A 16927-nucleotide genomic window follows, 5' to 3' on the forward strand; every position below is an offset into this window, starting at 1 on the left:
GCGGAGCTTTTCTTTCCAACCATGCTTTCTACCCTGTTTCAGAACTGGCTCCCTCGGAGCGCCCTTGTACTTTAAGTGATGGCGTTATATATGGTGAATAGAATAACTGGCTGGAGAGTCAGGAGTAGTGGTTGTATTCAGCCTAATCACTCGGGAAGGGCGAGGCAAAACATTGGGTTAACATTCACAACAGATCTTTAATCTCCTGGGAGGAGATGACCAGCCTCTTCGGTGACGTCACTAAGCATCCAGGCTCACCCAACCAATTTCTGGTCTTCTATTATCTCAGTAACTCTGTATCTCGAAGCCCTGAATGAGAGGAAGCATGAATTCAGAAGGAGCCCTGGAAAGATCTGGATCCTGGTCTGGTTTAATTACTCTGAGAGTTGAAGCAGACTCTTCACCTCTCAGTTTTCTACTTTGTAAAATAAGGGTCTGGTCTTTCACACTTAAGTTCTTTTCCAGCCCTGCATACATACCGTGAGTCTTGTGAGGGTGGGTAAATGCCAAAGAATTATGAGAGATAATTCTAAGAAATAGCAGTGTTCTTTTGGTCTTCCACTGTTTTTTTATCATTTGCTAATTAGAGTAAATAATTATTTTATCAAGTGATTTTTTAAAAATAGAGGTGATTCATGCTACTCTTAATGACTGGTAGTTTTTTAATTAGCTTAGGGAGAAAAAAGGTATCCACTCCCTTCGTTCATGAAAAGTATTGAACAATGAGTACCTTTCAGTTACCACGATGGACCCTGCTGGTAACACAAAGCTGAGTAACACCCAGCCTCTAGCCTCAGGTAAAAATACACAGTGTACATGCTAGCTCTAATATGGCTAGCTCTAAAACAAAGTATAAAATGAGTATGATGAATCGATATGAAAATTCAGGGGAGGGGGAAATTGCTATCAGTAGGAAGATCTGGAAAGACTTTATGGAGAGGTTCAGCTCCTGGTACATAGGAAGTATTCAGGAAATTTTTGCTATGGAATGAATGAGGTTGCATGTGAACTAGGCCATCGAGGATGAGTAGAAAGTAAGGGATGAGGCAGAGGGAATGGTGTGGACAAAGATGAGACATTTTGGACATGTATGGAAGACAGTTGATATCTAGCCAGATCTGACATCCCCAACATGAGCCCTTTCTTGCAGCTTCTGTTCCTAGGTTACTGATGAACTCTTGGACTCTTTGTACACATGCATGCATCTGTGTGTGTGTGTGTGTGTGTGTGTCAGATCTGACATTCAGGTTGCCAGGCAAACATTGATTGTCAAGCAGGCCTTTTCTTGTTTGAGTCCCACCACCACACTAACATCTAGATTTCTATCCCATTTCCTGGATGTGAACCCATGGTTAGTAATCAGCCTGCATTCCAGCCTCTCTCAGATATAAGCTCTGTCTCATTCTTGGTCTTTCAGCACTTTGAAGACATTGATCCACTGTCTTCTGGCCTCTCTGGTTTCTAAGATGTTCACAGTCCTTTGAATCATTGTTCTCCTGCATGTCATGTGTCATTTTTCCCTAGCAGCTTTCAAGATTTTCTTTTTCATCTTTGGTTTTCAGTAGTTTGATTATGATATGTCAGGTGTGGTTTACTTTTACTTAATCATGCTTGGGGTTTACTGAGCTGCTCTAATCTATAACTTTATGTCTTTCTCCAATTTTTGAGGTTTTCAGCTCTAATTTCTTTTCATCTCTTTCTGGAATTCCCATGACATGTATATTTGACCTTTTGATATGGTTCTACAGGTCCTCGAGGCTCTATTTTCATTTTATTTTTTCCCTCCCTGTTCTTTAGATTGGATAATTCTTATTGATCTATCTTCCAGCTCACAGACTCTTTCTTTTTGAGATGAAAATCTCCATTCTGCTGTTGAATTTACCCGATGAATCTTTCAATTTTGAGATCTTTTATATTTCAGTTGTATAGGTTCTGATTAATTCCCTTTTATACTTTCTATTTTTCTGCTGAGAACTTGTTTCTTTCTGTTCATTGTATTTTTACCTTTATTTTGTGGATCATAGTTATAATAGCTGCTTTAAAATGTCTGCTTGAGAATGTCAACATCTGGCTCATCTCAGTGTTGACATATATTGCCTGTCTTTTCCCTTGAGAATCGGTCACATTCTCTTAGCTCAATGTATTTTTGAGCAATTTTGGATTTTATCCTGGCCCTCATGAATATTGTTATGTAGATTCTTATTATAATTTTCCGGAAAGTGTTAGGGGTTTTTTTTGTTTGTTTGTTTGTTTGTTTGATTCATCAATCAACTTAGTTAAGTTCTGGCGGAAAGTTCTGTTTTGCCTTCTGTGGGTGGTGCTTCTAATCTCAGTTCATCTTTTAAAGCCCTTGTTATGCTACTTTGAGTGTGTTCCACATGTGCGCCACTCAGAGATTAATCAGAGGTGGGCTGTGCTTCGGGTATCAGTTCAGCTCTCAAAGCCTTTGCTGTGTTATTTTGGGTTTGACCATGCACGGCCTTGTGTGGAGTCATCAACAGAACTGTGGGACCCCTTCGGTAACTCTCTCCTCTCCATACTCTGGGCCACAGGGCCCCCTTCTTTCGGCTCTCCATCCAGAAAAATTGGAGATAGTATCTCAGTTTTAGCAGCCTCCAGTGCTGACCCCTTCCTAGCTCTGTGCTTGGGGCTGCCCTCAGGGCAAAGCCATAAGAAAAAGGAAAAAAGAGAGAGATCTGACAAATTCATTCTTTTGCAGGTCACTTCTCCAAGCTTCAATTTCCATCTCCAATCTGCCTGCTTTGTCTTAATTTTTTTCTTCAGGTAGTGGCTTCTTGTATTTTGTCCGGAGTTTTTAGATTCAATCTGCGGGAGAGGTAAACTGTGGTGCCCTGCTATGCCAGAGATGGAGTCTATTCATGTGGAAAAGTACATCTTCAAGGAGCTTGGAGAGAACAAAGATGAGAGCAGGATGGGACGGGGTAGGAGGCCGGGTGGAGAGAAGGATGTTTTAGAAAGAGAGGGCTTGCTTGAAGGCCATGAGCAGAGACCCAGAAGAGAGGTAAAATTATCAGGATGACCTGCCTCTGTCAAAGATGAAACGATGCTAAAAGGACTCTGAAAGTTGGGGATGTGCAGGCAGATCCAGGGGGACGTTGGAACTCAGAGACGTGGCCTGTGAGGAAATGAATTTCCCAGGTTTCTTTTCGTTTTCCTTTTCCACAGCTTTGACCTCCAAACAGACTCAGTCACAGAGCTGGGAGAAAGGGTCGGGGATGCAGGCTGTTAAAACTGAGACAATATTCCCATCTTTCTGAACTGAATAGCTGGGAGAAGGGCTCCCAGGTCAAGGGTGCCAGGATGCAGGCAGGAGTGAGCTGTGGAAGTGGATTCTGTAGTTGTGTCGATGAGCCCACACCAGTGCACTCTTGGGTCGGACTGCAGAGTCCAGAGAGAGGAGTGGGTTCAGGACATACATGGTGGGTGCGGCTAGGTGGGGAGGAAGGATGCTTCCTTCTCTGAGATGGAGGAAGAAAGGCAAGGATGGGAGATGATCCCCAGAACTTTGGGGGTGAATAAAAAGGAATGAGTTGAGATGAGTTGGTTGACATCTTACATCCTGCTGAGATCACCTGCCAGGAGCGAGGGGGGTCTGGGTGAATCCAAACCTCATGATGTCTCCAGGAGTTTGAATCTGGTTGCTGTGCTAGTTTTGTTTCATCTCTGACTGAGGTGGGTCATTTTTCTCACGCCCTCTAAACCACCGCTGTTCCCATGGGAGCTAAACTTTGGGGCAGAACTCGTGGGGAGAGAACGGATCTAAACTTAGGTAACATGTGCATCGCATACTCTCTCCATTTCTAGAGTTGAAAATGGCCCTGGAAAAAAGAAATCATACATTATAATATGTGGACCACAGAAGAGAGAAGAAAAGTTAGCAATGTTCTGGGAAGCATGCCCAGCTCTTTTATGATTCTGAGTAGTAAAGTTACAGCATGCCACATGTAAGCTTGGCAGCGCGTTCGCTGAAGCAATGCTCCATGAAGACCTCTCACTCATCTATTTCATTTTTCACCAGACTCCACCATTATTAACAAAGAGCGACAGAGCCTCACGGCGGGTTGGAGTTAGTTCTGCTGTAATTGTCTGTTATCTCCCTTGTCATCATTTTCATGCACTTTGGATTCCTCCCTTCCATATGCTGAAATCTGACTCCCAGCACCCAGGTTCTTGGTGAACCAAAATGCCAAGTCATTTTAGATCAAGTTTCCTCTGCCTTTTTCTCCCGGGTACTAAACTCTGCCTCTCCCACTTGGGCGGGGGGGGAGTCATTTAGAGATTCAACGTTGATTCGATTTCTATTAACCACGGTATAATATCAACATTTTCCTCCAGCCAAAGGTACAAATGACACACTTTTTCCATGCGTGGTTTGTGCATGGGTATGTGCTCTAAGACTGTTTTTATTAAAACAAAGCAAGACCTGCTTCCTGTGAGAATTGGTGTTTTGTTGTTAAATGATGGGGTTTTGTGTTTCTATGTTAGAACCCCCCCCGCCTCCGGCTGGGGTAGGGTACTGACTGAGGATTCACCCGAGTGTGTCAGTTAAAGTAGTCTCAGATGAAGCTGAGGACAGAGGAGGGAAAAGAATACTTTAAAGGATAGAAAGAAAGAAAGAAAGAAAGAAAGAAAGAGAGAAAAAGAAAGAAAGAAAGAAAGGAAAGGAAAGGAAAAGAAAAGGAAAAAAATCCAAAACAACATGAAATGGACCATCAACCACAAACCGCCACGTTGATTAGTTTAAAATTAATAATGTGCTGAACGACGGTCTCCTCCTGACTTTGGTGGGGATTTAATATATGTTTCAATCACCCAGGTAATCTTGATTTTTTTTAAAGTGAATTCCAATGTCAAACTAAATAGGACACTATTCTCATTAATGAGTTTTTTGTCTCATAAGTCAGAACCCCACGGACGGGCTTATGAGCTCTAGAAAGAAGCTAAGCTGTAGGCACCTAGATATTTCAGGCTAAAAAAAAATATTTTTAAACCCTCTAGTCCAATTTTTTTATTTTATAATGAGTAATTGAAACAGAAGAGAAGTTAAGCAACTTGCTAAAGGTCACACAGCTGGTTACAGACATAGACCACACTCAGACACGTGTGTATTCACTCCCTATTGCTTTCTGTTGTACCGAGAAGATTCATGCTCCTCTTTGCTGACTTGGCTTTGTCTCTTTCAACTAAAGACTTGAAGGTAGTGGAGTGGGGGGCAGAAAGGGAGAGTTTCCAGAGAGAAAGTCCCTGAAAAGGACTCAGTTTCCCAGAAGGGGATGGTTAAATATGTTCATACTATGTTAGTATAATGTAATAATATGTAATAAGTTATTACAAGATTTTCATTCACTCAGGAGTAAGCCGGTGACCCTCACTGCTACAAGGATTCTAGGGATTCAGAGACTCCTAAAACCTTCCAGCGTTTAGCAGTGATGCCAGACCAGTACCTTCCTTGAGCTCAAAAGCCCCAGTTGTTACTGGTGTTTCCTGTCTGTGCATCCCCTCCCTCAATGAGCCAAAACGTGATCCATCTGATTACGCTGGACACGTTGCAAACAGAATTAAGATTTTGTAGGCATCCCGAGATTTGGTTAGCGTGAACATTTCCCCTTGAAAACAATCTCCCAAGGAATGCTTTATGAAGAATGCTGGTGATTTCTGGGCAACTTGGAAAATGTGGGTTTTATTTACGTTTTCAGTGGGCACCTTCTCCAGTCTGATGAAGACAAAACCAGCTAAAAATATTTTCTCAGGTTTATTTAGGAAGTAACATTCCCCAGTGTTGTGAAATCAGAATGGGCAGTCAGACATTTTCCAAAGCAGGGCTAGGGAAGCCAGACTGTTGAGATGACCCTAGAAATTCAGTCTCGGGGCTCAGCAGCATGAAATTGAACTAGCCTGTGCCCAAACAGAGCTACTGGTGAGCCAAATGTCCTGATTCAGGCTGCAGAAAATATTTTCTGAATTAGAATCTGCATTTTAACAAGATCTCCAAGTGATTGGTTTTAGAAGCTCTTGGACAGTCGGAAAACCAGCAGGGAACCTGAAAATTTTTTATCAATCCTGTTGTTTTCGGGGTGTCTATATAGGTAAAAACAAACAACAAAATCTGTTTGTTGTTTGTTATGTATGTGCATATAACAAATCAATCATGGTATGTGTATATATTATGCCTAAAGTTATACTATACATATAATCCGTTTTTGCATAAAGAGGCATCCTCTTAGTAAGGAGCTAGCTGAGATTAGCTCTGTGGTCAATTTCCTCTAATATCTTAAACTAGTATTGAGCACACCCTCTCTGAAGCACTGTCCCAGGAATTGGTTACATGGTGATAAGCAAAACAACCATACTTTCTGCCCTCCTGGAATTTAAGAGCCCAGGGAGAAGTCCTCACAATAACTAGAAAACAGCAGAGACCGTATCTTCTACATCCCTATGTCTTCTAAAGGCTCTAAAACTAGAGCAATGCTATAAATGTTCAATAAACTTTGCTCAAATACCCATGGTAATAGCAGAATGCCTGAAAATTACCTGAATAATATTTTGCAATTGTTCAAGCTGTTTGGACCATACCCATCAGAAAGCCAAGAAGAATGTGGTTTACCTTTTAATTTATTCCGTTTCTTCTCATATTATCAAACTTGGAACACTTGTCAGGTTTTGTTTGTAACTTATAACTTTCCAAATGCAATATAACCATGTTTCTCATTACGCATAAGTAATATTTGGTTAAATATTGCCTAAGTTGTGTCTCCATGACAGGGGAAAAAGAGATTTCAGCAGAAAATAAAGCAATATGTTTCGCTGGAACTTGTTCTACTTTTGTTTTTTTTCCATATTGGTTTCTACCTTTTGTTTCAAAATGTTTGTGTCTGAGGGGAGATTTCCAGACCACAGCGTTTTGGTTGAGTGACAGTGACTCAGGTCCCCACCCTGTCTTATCTTTAATACTTTCTTTGCAAACTAAACAATAGGAAGATGAAAAGATACTTTGGCTCCGTGAGTACAGAATGATTTGAAAGCACCAGCCTAGAAAAAAAATTCACCGGAAAATAAAAGCAGAGGAAAAAATCAAAAGGGTAAAAGGAACCTTGGAAAAAATTTAATTTTGGGGGGGGGGGGGGGGGGGCGAGTGGGGGCAGCCCCCACCCCCTCCTTTTGCCCATAAGGAAAAAGAGGTTGAGAAGGGAGAAATGACTTGCCTAAGGTCAATCATATTTTAGGGAAACAAATTGAAATGCTTTTAGAGGGATGCCTCTGGTTTTGTAGAAAAGTTCTCTAGTGAAAGTACTCTGGATTTTCATTTTTATAACTGAGGCATATAAAACAAACTACGAGGTAGGTGGTATTTGCCTGAAATATTTCAAACTCCTTTCTTCTTCCATTGCTCATTTTAATGTTACTCTGTTGCCTTTTCTCCAACTTCCCCTTGCTGATTTTTTTCTTTTTTGCCTATATATTCTGTTAATTACTGATAGATACATTGAAGTCTCCAACTATGACTATGGATGTGTCTATTTCTCCTTTCAAATCTGCCAGTGTTTGCTTTATGTATTTTGAAATCTGTTGTAAGGTGCATACAAATTTAGGATTATTACATCTTCTAGGTGAATTGATCTTTTTATCATTATGTAATGTCCTTTTTCATCCCTAATAATTTTCCTTTTTATGAAGTCTACTTTGCCTGATAATTAATATAGCTACTGAGACTTCTTCTGATTAGGGCTTATGTGATCTATCTTTTCTCAGCCTTTTACTTTTTTTTTTTTTTAAAGATTTTATTTATTTATTTGACAGAGAGATAGAGAGACAGCACAAGTAGGCAGAGTGGCAGGCAGAGGGAGAGGGAGAAGCAGGCTTCCCGCCGAGCAGGGAGCCCGATGTGGGGCTCGATCCCAGGACCCTGGGATCGTGACCTGAGCCGAAGGCAGCCACTTAGCTGACTGAGCCACCCAGGCGCCCCTCAGCCTTTTACTTTTAATCTAACTTTATCATTACATTCGAAGTGAGTTTCTTGTAGACAGCATATAGAAGGGCAATATATAATTGGTGTGCTTACACTATTTACATTTAAGGTAACTATCTCTGTGTTTGGACTTAGGTCTACATTTTACTATTTGTTTTCTATTTTATATCTCTCTTTTTATTCCCCATCCCTGCCTTCTTTGAGGTTATTTTAATTTTTTTTTTTTTTTTTTTTTTTAGTATTCTCTTCTAATTTTTCTGTTGTGTATTTGGCTATAATTCTTTGGATAGTTTTTTTTTGTGTGTGGTTTCTCTAGAGATTAAAATAACCATACTTAACTTTTTATAGTCTACTTAGGGTCGATATTTTACCACTTCAAGTGGAATGCAGAAAACTTAGCACTATGTAGATTCCTTTGCCTTCTTCTATTAATGTTTTAGGTGTCTTATGTATTTTATCTGTATATTTCAAAAACCCAATCAGACACTGTTATAATTTTTGCTTTCAATCATCTTATATATTTTAAAGAACTAAAGAGTAGTCTACTATATTTACCTATATATCTAACATTTTTTGTGGCTCTTCCTTCATACTTGATATTACAAATTTACATCTGATATCATTTCCCTTCTGTCTGAACTTCCTTTTAGAAGGTGTTTTTGTTTTTGTTTTGATAGGTCTGCTGCTTAAGAATTCTTAGTTTTCTTTCTTCTGAGAATATCTTTAATTTTCCTTTGTTCTTCAAAATTGTTTTTGCTGAATACAGAATTCTGGATTCATAGTCCTTTCTAAAGAAATGTCATGCCACTTCCTTCTGCTTTCATGATTTGTTATGAGAGATCTGTAGTCTTTGAAACACTGTTCCCTATAAGAAATGTGTTGTTTTGCTTTGACTGCTTTAATACTTTGTCTTGAGTTTTTAGCAGTTTGATTATGATGTGTCTTGGCATGGATTTCTCTGCAAGGTTCCCTCCCCCTTACCCCCCATTTGGAGTCAAGTGAGCTTCTTGAATCTGTAAGTTTATGTCTTTCACAAAATTCAGGAGATTTTCAGCAATTGTCTTTTCCAAATATTTTTTTCTGCACTTAATTTTCTCCTCTCCACCTGGGCCTCCAATAACATGAATATTAGATAATTTGATATTGTCATATAGGTCCGTAAGGCTCTGTTTATGTTTTTTCAATATTTTGTTCACTCAGGTGTTAAGATTTGATCATTTGTATTGATATATCTTCAATTTGCTGACTCTTTCTTTTGTCATTTCCATTCTGCTCTTGACCTCATCTACTGAGCTTTTATTTTGGTTGTTCTATTTTTTAGGTCTAAATTTTTTGTTTAATTCTTCTTTGTAGCTTTCATTTCTCTTTTTTTAAAGATTTTAGTTATTTGAGAGAGAGAAAGAGAGCATGAATGGTGGGGGGGGAGCAGAGGGTGAGGAAGAAGCAGATTCTCTGCTGAGCAGGGAGCCTAACTTGGAGCTCAATCCCAGGACCCTGGGATCATGACCTTAGCTGAAGGCTGACAATTAACCAACTGAGCCACCTAGGCACCATGTAGCTTTCATTTCTTTGATAAGAAATCTACATTCCATCTTTCTAGCCATTTCAAGACTGTTTACTCTTCTTGGAGCATATTTGTAATAGCTGCTTTAAGGTCTTTGTCAAAAAACTCCAACATCTCTATCACCTCAGCATTTATATTTGTTGATTGCCTTTTGCCATTCAAATTGAAAGTTTACTGGTTCTTCTTTGGGTTTTATGCTGAGTGGTTTTGGGTTTTATCCTGGGCATTTTAAACTATTTTATGAGACACTGGCTCTTATTTAAATCTACGGAGACATTTGAAGTATTGATTTTATCAGCCAAACAACCTAGTTGGATTCAGGCCACAAGTTCCAAACAGCCTTCTGTAGTTTTGATGTCTATCCCATTTTCAAAGCCTTAAATTACTATTTGGTTCAGTCTCACATTTGCACCATCCAGTGGTCATTCTGGGACGTGGGTGGTAATTTATCCCATAGTTTGGCTCTCAAAGCCTACGAGATGCTGGTTAGCATCAAATCTATACTTGTCCAGCTCATGGGACCAGAAGTCCATAAACACTTTCATAGGGTCACTTTCTTAAGGTTCTCACTCTCTGCTATCTCCATGATGCATTCCAGCTCCTTGAGGCTCCCCTCTTTGGTCTTCTGGCAGAGAACTGGGGCTTTATTTGTCCACTCTGCCAAGTACTTTCTACAATGTGCCCATTTCTAGGGCCAACAAGTGGGCAGACATATGAGAAAAATAAGTAGCAGATTTCCCCTTGCCCTCCTGGGACCACAGTTCCTCCCAACTGGGAGGAAGGGCCCCTCCCTCAGAGTATGAAAGACCTATTGGCCATTAATGCCTGGGGGAAGAAAAGCATAGATACAAAGGAAAACATTATAAAAACGGGGATTTCTCCTACTCTCCCTGTATACTGGGAGACCTTTTCTTCTCTGGGAGATCTTTCTTTCTGTGCCAATGGTCACTTCTGAGTTTTAGGATGCCTTGAGTCCAAGTCCCCACCACCAAAAAGAAAAAAAAACAAAAACGGTAAACTCATTAATGGTTTAGTGGGACTGAGAATTTTGCTGTTCTTCTCCAATCCACCTGCTTTTTTTACTTACTACTTTTTACTTTTCAGAGCCTTCACATAGTTGCTCCATACAATCTGTTCAAGTTTTATAACTGCATTCAGTGGGAGAAATGGGGTGGTATGTGCTTCTCTATCTTACTGGGAATCAGAACTCCAGAAGCTTTAAAAATACAAAGTAAAACAGAAACCTAGGTCTCCATCCCAAGATTCTGATTCAATTTTTATGGGATGGGAATATGAGCAAAAGTTTTATTATTTTTTAAGAGAGCCTTTGTGATTTGAATATACTTCAAAGTTGAGAACCTCTGTCATAAACAAAGATATCTAAAGGCAGATTTTATTTTCAAATTCACAGCAATGTTTTATTACTAGCTTTGCCAGACACTCTCCTGGATATTTTAAGGGTTATTTAACTTTATAGAATATGGTGAAGAGTTCATACTGAGTTGTACTGGTCTTGAATTCCTACTAGGACACTCATTAGTTGTATGATTGTCTTTAATTTGCTTAACCACCAAGCCTTAGTTTTGCATCTGGGAAATGGGGACATTAATGAAACCTGTGCTAAAGGGTTACTGGAAGGATTGAATGAAATAAACAATGTAAAGCACACAGCATAGTGCCTAGAATATAGCAAATATTCAATAAACATTAGCTATTAGTACCACTCATATTTTACAGGTGACAGATTTGAAACTCAGAGAGATTAAGTGACTAACCTAAAGTTTATTTCTAGTGCTTTTATTTTTTTTTTTAAAGATTTTATTTATTTATTTGAGAGAGAGAATGAGAGAGAGCACATGAGAGGGGGGAGGGGCAGAGGGAGAAGCAGACCCCCTGCCGAGCAGGGAGCCCGATGCGGGACTCGATCCCGGGACTCCAGGATCATGACCTGAGCCGAAGGCAGTCGCTTAACCGACTGAGCCACCCAGGCGCCCCTATTTCTAGTGCTTTTAAAGTTAAATCAAGCAGACCCCAAAACATGTGACAGGGCCCTCTGTGGTGATTGAAATGGTTCAGATATAGTTTTGCCTTTTTGAAGAAGTTTGTCCAATTCATTTAAAACACTCATGGGCATTAAGGAGGGGCATGTGATGTAATGAGCATTAGGTGTTATATGCAACTGGTGAATCACTAAATTCTACCCCTGAAACTAATAATACACTATATATTACCTAAATCAAATTTAAAGAAAAAGTTTTATAAATAAATAAATAAATAAAAATTTAAAAATAAAATGCTCATGGGTGACAATTAAGGTGGATGTAACTTCTTCTAGGAAGTCCAAGTTATAATAGCATGTGGGCAGCGTAATGAATGGAAAGCATTTTTTTTCCTAGAAACCTTCAGTGACGACATCTTTCCCTACAAATGCTTAAGATTTTACATGGTGATAGAGGACAAGGAAGTCCCAGACCTGTAATTTCCCCTTCTGCAACTTTGAGCCCAGGAAACAATGATTTTTGCTTTTGAAAGCTCTTGGATAGGATGCATATGGATTCAGGATTGTGTTCCAAAGCATCAGGTAAATAATTGCTAGGTATATAATTCATGTGTGTGTATAGAATATGGCATGATACAGTATTTGCAATTAATGTAGAGCATTTTATTATCTAGTGAATTTTAAATTAAAAAGGAACTTCTCCCAGGCTTTCAAATTAAAGGCTGCAAGTGGTATTTTAATGTATTTTTTTCTCAAAATGCAAGTTTCATTTTAATTTTCCTTTCCAGTTCTTCTTCTCTTATAATTCTTAAAACAGAAAAAAGTATGTTTTTCTTCTAGGGAGAAGCGGTCCTGGTACTCTCCTAGGAGAAATTCTATCATGATAATACGATTCCCTTTTTGAGAATCAAGAGTGGAAGCTCACTCTTAACATTTTATCTGCCAATTTATTAATAGGAATAACTCTTTGGAGATCTTTATTCCATCATGTAACATTACCCACATCAGAAGCACAACATCTAGAATAAATTTAATGTACCTTTTAAAACCATACCACTGAAATATTCACAAGCTGTAAATGTTTTCTTGGTCTGCATGTGTAGGCGGAGGGAGGTGGAGTGGTGGTAATCAAGGAGGAAGGCCAGGCAAGAGCTGCTAAGTGTATAAGGGAAATGAGTCTGTTGATTCTCTGATGGTAAAGGTCAATATTCTCCCAAATTCAAACTGGACATTCAGAACAAATCTAACTTCTGTCACATCTTCATGGAACAAGGACAAGTTCTTTACTTTGTGATCTCTATTCCTCAACCTTTTAATAGCATCTTTTGCTTATTTGCCAGCCATCCCTGGTGACTCACAATCTTGAGGATGCAACTCTGGCAGAGAAGGGTCTCACATTATCAACTGCATTTTGCTGAAGTCATATTGTATGGGAGCAAGGACTTGTTGGCAGTAAGGGCCAGTGAATATCTCTCTTTTGTGCAGAAACTGGCATAAGCTCGGATGACAATGCCTTGAGTGAGGAACCTTAGAAATGGTCCATTACATGGTTGTAGAGAACCAAAGGTTTTCTTGGAAAAGGGTGAATGCTTTTGAAGGAAGATAGGAAATCCTTGGCCTGAATTGTCCGTGCTAAAGCCCAGATGACTTTCAAGACATAGCATGTCTGCTAATTAAGCCTCTTTGAACAGAAATTGGAATGGGGTGCACAGGCTTTTAGAAAACTAGCTCATTTAAAAAAAAAAACATAAATGTGTCCGGTTGTGTTTTTGATTCTCATTTTCTAACAGGGTAACATGGGGGTCTAGGAGTAGTTATGTCTGGGAAGGAAAAGACAGATGTCCATAGATGATCCCAACCATACCCCCATGGATGTTCCACTCTGTGGCATTTGTCCAGCCAGTTCTTCTCATTTTAGCAGACAATATGGAGGAGGTAGAATAAGTTGTAATTAATAGTTGAATCTTGGACCCACTATTTATCAATGGGATACATCTCTTCTGTGAGTGTTACTTTCCCCATCTATAAAACAGGAGCCAAAAGAACAACATCCCTCTAAGTTATTTAAACAAGTCAGAGAGAACACAGTTAAGAATAACTCTGGGGCGCCCGGGTGGCTCAGTGGGTTAGGCATCTGCCTTCGGCTCAGGTCATGATCCCAGAGTCCTGGGATCGAGTTCTGCATCAGGTTCCCTGACCAGTGGGGAGCCTGCTTCTTCCTCTCCTCCCCACTCATGTTCTCTCTCACTATCTCAGTCTTTTTCTTTCTCAAGTGAATAAAAAAAATCTTTAAAAAAATAACTCTGGGGGTGCCTGGGTGGCTCAGTTGGTTAGGCATCTGCCTTTGGCTCAGGTCAGGATGCCAAGGTCCTGGGATTGAGCCCCGCATCTGGCTCCTTGCTCCGTGGGAAGCCTACTTCCTCTCCCGCTCCCCCTGCTTGTGTTCCCTCCCTTGCTGTGTCTCTCTCTGTCAAATAAATAAATAAAATCTTAAAAAAAAACACTCTGAAAACTATGAAGCTTTAAATAAATGCCAATAATAACAAAGGCAATAATAAATAATAATAAATAATAAATCACATGTCTTCTCACATGATCCTCACAGTGACTGAATTAACAGTTACCATGCATGCCACTTGGCACCAAGCAAGGACTCAATAAAGAATTTTTAAAGGATTTTCAGAAGAAGAAACAGGCTTACTGGGTTTAACAATTTATTCTTTCTTTCCTTCATTCATTTAATGTTCAAATTCATGTGTTTAATTTTGCCAACAAAGATTTAGAGCTCCCTGAAGGAAGAACATGTACCTCTCCAATTCCTCAGGATGCTTGGTAGATTTTAATCCATTTAGATCAGTAGTTCTTGACGAGGGGCGATTTTGCCACCTACGAGACATTTGGCCATGCCCAGAAATATTTTTACTTGTTACAGCTGGAGGGGGCCTCCTGGTGTCCAGCGGGTAGAGGGCAGAGATGCTGCTAAACATCCTACAATGCACAGGACATTCTTCTACAACAAAGAATTATCTGGCCCAAAATGTTAATATTGCTGAGGTTGAGAAATCCTGATTTAGATAAAATGAGATCTAGAATGTAATGTGTCAGGCACACTCTAGACATCAGAAGAGTTCAAGTTCTTTACTGTTTTCTGATTCTAGCCCTTGACATCATTCCTTCATGCCCCTAATTCCTCCTTTTGTGTTGGAGAAGCCTGCTTTCAGCAGAGACGACTGTCCTTCACTCACTTCGATGATAGACCAATGAACGAGGCAACCAGTGAGAAATCTTTTCTCCAAAGAAGATGATCTCCCCCTGCTACCTCAGCCAAAGAGACTTTGCTAAAACAGTCTCTTTGAATAGATCTCATTAGCCAAAATGAGAAGAGGAGCCAATCTTGGCAAGTTTAAAACATGACGTGTTCTTGGTGCATTTTGAAGTTTCCATCTTTATTATTCCTTTGACTCAATTTCTGATCTGCTTTTCATTTGCTCTATCTTTCCAAATTATTCACATTTTTATAAACAATCCTTAATAATTTCTGCCACTAGGCAGGGAATAAGCAAATAAATAGCAAAGAGAGGTATTCCAATGTAACATTTCTCAAACATTTTCATTGGTCCACCAGTATTTCTTGGGCAGAGTTAGGGAATTTGGTTTTTTTCTGTTAAGAATAACTAAGCTAGGGCGCCTGGGTGGCTCAGATGGTTAAGCGTCTGCCTTCGGCTCAGGTCATGATCCCAGGGTCCTGGGATCGAGTCCCGCATCGGGCTCCCTGCTCCTTGGGAGCCTGCTTCTCCCTCTGCCTCTCTCTCTCTCTCTGTCTCTCATGAATAAATAAATAAAATCTTTAAAAAAAAAAAAAAAAGAATAACTAAGCTAGTGTATAAAGCTACAAATAAATAAGAAGCAATGAACAGCCAACCTATGGGAGCTGCGGGGGGAGGTGGAGAGACTAGGGAGAGAGACCAGAGTGGATGGTACAGAAGATATTTGATTCACTTTAAATTTTTGAGGAAAAAAGGGGCACGTGGGTGGCTCAGTGGGTTAAGCGTCTGCCTTCAGCTCAGGTCATGATCTCGGGGTCCTGGGATTGAGTCCTGTATCAGGCTCCCTCCTCAGCGGGGAGTCTGCTTCTCCCTCTCCCTCTGCCCCTCCCCCTGCTCATGCTCTCTCTCTCACTCTCTCTCTCTCTCTCTCAAATAAATAAAGAAAAAAAATCTTTTAAAAAATAAATTTTTGAGGAAAGAAACTACAACTTTGATTAACAAATACAAAAATATAAACGTGCCTCAAGTACATATTATCCAAGGAAATGAGATGATGCATAAGAAAAAGAGTCTGGGAGAAAGAGGAAGAAGAAAACTACAAAGAAGTGTATATGCACAAAAAGAGAAGGCCCGACACATAGGTTAAGGGCCAACCTCCCCCAAATACCCAGAGGCCCATCTCTGCAACGTCCACTCTCTTGTTCTGCTTGCTCAAGGTTTCTCTCCCCCATCAGGCAACACTTCCAGAAACTATCTGTCCGGACAAATTTATGGTGGGACTTAGGATATATAAAATGAAAATAATCATTTGTCACCTTTTCAATATTTTCTTAACATTTTATGGCCTACAAGAAGCAGGAGTGCTTCACTCTCTAATGATTTGCGGAGCAGTTCCCTTGCCCCACCCTCCCCCCAAAGCTACCAACAATCTTCTTTCCTTTCAGGGCATGAACTAGGATGACACAGGCCCTGGCCTCCTACCATCAACAGCCTGTAAAATAAATCAATAACACACACACACACACACACACAGAAGTCAACTGAGGGGAAGTCAGAAAAAATCTGTTCAAGTTTAAGCAAAAAAAATTTTTTTTTTTTTTTAGATTTTATTTATTTATTTGACAGAGAGAGACAGCGCGAGAGAGGGAACACAAGCGGGGGGAGTGGGAGAGGAAGAAGCAGGCTGCCCGCGGAGCAGGGAGCCCGATGTGGGGCTCGATCCCAGGACCCCGGGATCATGACCTGAGCCGAAGGCAGATGCTCAATGACTGAGCCACCCAGGCGCCCCTAAACAAAAAATTTTTAATTCTTTCTTTTTTGCAATATAATTACTGCTTTTCTGCGATGTTCGATTCTTTGGGGGAAAATGGTTGGCAATTTTATGCATACCTCCCTTCACACACACACGCACACACACCCCTCCCCCCCAATAATTAGCTTGTTGGCTGAACTGCCTAACATTTGAATTAATAGGTATATATACTTTTTAGGCATTTGGTGTAGAAATTCCTGGCAAATAAATTGCTCTGCTGTGTGACTGTTGAACATTAACTATTTGATCTCCCATAATTTAACATTAAAGACCTGATAATAAGCAACTTTAAAGTAAA

This window comes from Neomonachus schauinslandi, chromosome 8 (genome assembly GCF_002201575.2).
Source record: "Neomonachus schauinslandi chromosome 8, ASM220157v2, whole genome shotgun sequence".
Taxonomy (NCBI): Eukaryota; Metazoa; Chordata; class Mammalia; order Carnivora; family Phocidae; genus Neomonachus; species Neomonachus schauinslandi.